The sequence below is a fragment of the Elephas maximus genome, chromosome 1, assembly GCF_024166365.1.
Source record: "Elephas maximus indicus isolate mEleMax1 chromosome 1, mEleMax1 primary haplotype, whole genome shotgun sequence".
NCBI lineage: Eukaryota > Metazoa > Chordata > Mammalia > Proboscidea > Elephantidae > Elephas > Elephas maximus.
The window spans coordinates 83,631,892-83,635,296 of record NC_064819.1 but is presented as its reverse complement, the minus strand read 5'-3'; the positions used below and the strand labels follow the sequence as shown (position 1 = coordinate 83,635,296).

Below are 3,405 nucleotides of genomic sequence, written 5' to 3'. Positions count from 1 at the left end.
TTGAATTTTTAAACAATTTTAAGAACATCTTGAATTTTCTTGCTGCTAACAGCCCTACAGCCTTACACCCCTGTTTGAAATTTCCAAATCTCAAATTATTTCTGTTTAAGGAAAGAACAAAAATAAACATTTCTATATGAAAAATTCTGCTGAACATTTTAGGAGGAAACTAGAATTCTGAACAATGAAAGCAAATGGCAGTGGAGTCATCAAGACTCATGTATAAATATTCCATATTTCCCACTCTAACATCAACCTCTTTCTTGTCATTCTTTATCAGGAATAACAGGTAATGTGCTTTCTTCTTCTTCTTCTACTTTTCAGTGTTTTGCTTACACAGCCGGTATCTGTTTTCCACTGGAAACTACTGGGACACTGTCAGGAGAAAATAACCTACAGTGTTCCAACCTCAGAAACTACATCAAGCTGCAAAAGGAAAATTGGTACAAAGTGAGAAGCAACATGAGGATAGGGATGTTGACTGCACAGAAATTGGGGAGCAGATACTTTATCTGTTAGGTCATACAGTGCATCTCAGCTCAGACGATTGCATTTTATTTAAGAAATACTTGATTGGACAGAGTATCATAGAGTGTTTTATTGCCTAAATAAGCAAGGATCCTTTTACATTCTATTGAGGTGGGAGACACAGGACAATTACCGAAATGTAGTTAGCCTTCATTCATTATCTTAAAAATGCGGCCAATGACTGCTATGTAAAGTTGGGTGCTATAAAGATTGAAGGAGATCATGCATGTGACCACATTTCCATGTCCATGTGAGATATGAAACATAAATGTGGGTAGGTCCTACTCTGTCCTCTCTGCCTAGTGGTTCTCCCAGGACAACACCTACTCAGGTACCATCTTCTCTAGCCAGTGCTGTCTAACAGAAATATAATGCAAGCCATAAATGAGGGACACTTATGCAATTTCCAGTTTTCCAGGAGCCACATTAAACGACTAAAAATAAGCATATGAATTTAATTTTAACAATATACTTTATTAAACTGAGGTATCCAAAACATTATCAAGCAATCGATTAAAAATTAATGACTTCTGGTTTCTAGTCTGGCATGTAAAGAACTTGGAAATCATTTCTCCCATCCTCAAGACAAGAAAAAAGTGGCAAAATTCACAGCTCTTTATAGATACATCAGAGAATTGAGATCACAGGGCAAACCAACAACTTGAAAATGAGAAACGAAGAGGCTGATACAGAGAATCGCTGCTTACTAGGTGTCGAAACGGTCACTGCAGCTGGTACCAGAGTTAGAATTGTTTATTGCTGGAGACGGAGAGTAGACTCGCTTAAGAGAGAAAAACTCCTGGAGGCCCAGCTTTAGGGGGCGCCTCAGACTTTTGTGAGTTTTACCTTGAGTTGCAGCACCACATTCTCACTGACCTTCAAAGAAAAATCTCCTGGTTCTTCCAGCAAAGGGAGCGGGAAAAGTTAGGACTTTAAAATCGTGCTCTGTTCTTCACAATGGCTTGTCCTCAAGGGAAAATACTTCATTAGAGCCTTACCGGTAAGAAACCAAGTGGCTCGTTGGTCTAGGGGTATGATTCTCGCTTAGGGTGCGAGAGGTCCCGGGTTCAAATCCCGGACGAGCCCATTTTGGAACGCTGGTGGCGTAGTGATGAATTGTTACAACTGCTAACCAAGAAGTGAGCAGTTGGAATCCTTCGGGCGCTCTTTGGAAACCATCGGGCGGTTCTACTGTGTCCAGTACGGTCGTTGTTACAACTGCTAACCAAGAAGTGAGCAGTTGGAATCCTTCGGGCGCTCCTTGGAAACCATCGGGCGGTTCTACTGTGTCCAGTACGGTCGCTATGAGTCGGAATCGACTCGACGGCAATGGGTTTGGTTTGGTTTTTGGGTTTATAGCGCCACTATGAGTCGGAATTCACTCGACCACAACTTTTTTTTCTTTTGAAGGCATACAGATTTAGTTGCAGTATTTTCCATACCACTCATGCACACTCGTCCATTCACAGGCTGTGTGAGACTGTATATCGCCTAAGGAGACTGTGACAACGGAAGGAAGACTTTACCGGATCCCAGCGGAATCACTTGAAACACCCGAAATAAAAGTATGCACATTAACAGGTGGTTCACCGCGGCTCCCAGTTGTACTATTATTAAAGAGACCGAAAAGCAGAAAAGGGGATGGGGGAAGGATCCCGCGGGCAGTTTCCTCTCCTGCATTGTGTTTTCTGGGCCAAAGGACGGAGCAAAAGCAGAGAAGCCCATCGCATGCCCACCGGTTTCTCTACCGGTGCTCGGTCTAAAAATTAGAGATGGACGGCTGTAGATCCGGAGTCGTTTTAGGCGAGCGAGTGGCTTGGACGTTGGGTAAGGTAACGAAGACTGTCAGGGAGTTAGAAGCTTTCCTAAAACGAAAGTAGAGGAAATAACTAGAATCAACACATCCCAACTGATATTTCATAATATCAATTTTCTTGTATTTCTCACGCACTCCATTTCCCTCCTTATTTTTAATCTTGTAATAAAACTTTACTGGAAACCTCAGTTAACATCAAAAGGAGGCAGGCCCATGTGAAGAAGCAGCGAAAGTTTTTTTTCTGTCAAAAAGGAAAATGGATTCAGATACTTCAGGACTTAAGCTGTGTTTGAGCTGCAAGGAACCGCACTTACCACCGCCTTTTTTTTTTTTTTTTTACACCTTGTCGTTAGTAATATGTCCTAAAAAAAAAAAATTTTTTTTTTACAATGTTGCTTATGTTATATTCTCATATGTTATATTCTCTTATGTTATATTTTCCTCAAACCCAGGAAAATAAAGGACAAATTTATAAAAACATTGATAATAAAAAGCAAAAATAACAAAAACAAACAAACAAAAAAGATATTCTACTTACATAAGAATTGACTTGGGACACCGTCCTTAGTGGGGGACTACTACAAACAAAAGGTGAGTGGATCACAAGTATACTGAATGCTTTCTTTGTAAAGAACAGCCACTGCCTCTGTTCCTTCAGGGTCAATCTTATCACATCTGCTTTGTGTGACCAGCAAACCTCTACGAATTTCCAGTCCACTACTAGTAACTTTCTAATGCTTTATGGTTTCAAAACTGTCTCTATCTCTGTATGTGCTCCTGTTGAGTCAAAGAGTATTTAGGAAGACACAGACTTTGATGCTTGCTCACAGCACTTCCATCTTTGATATCCTTCTCAATTTTCTTTTCTAAGAAAATATCCATAGGAGGTACTCAGGAGAGAGACAGCCTGGCTTCCAAGTCTGATTGGCCTCTGGTTAGTCGTGTTCCTGGGGTCAATTATTTATTTGTTTTAGGGTGCATTTTATCAACGGAGGTAATGTAGTCATTTCATGTGTTAGCTCTTATCTTCCTGTTATCCACTTGCTCTTTACAGGCACTTT

At 40.6% G+C, this 3,405-nt stretch overlaps 1 non-coding gene across 1 annotated transcript; it reads left to right on the top strand.

Moving 5' to 3' along the window:
* The first annotated feature begins 1,542 nt into the window (after positions 1 to 1,542).
* On the top strand, positions 1,543 to 1,614 carry TRNAP-AGG (transfer RNA proline (anticodon AGG)). The gene has a single exon. It is a non-coding gene; the product is annotated as a tRNA-Pro (tRNA).
* Positions 1,615 to 3,405: the final 1,791 nt, after the last annotated feature.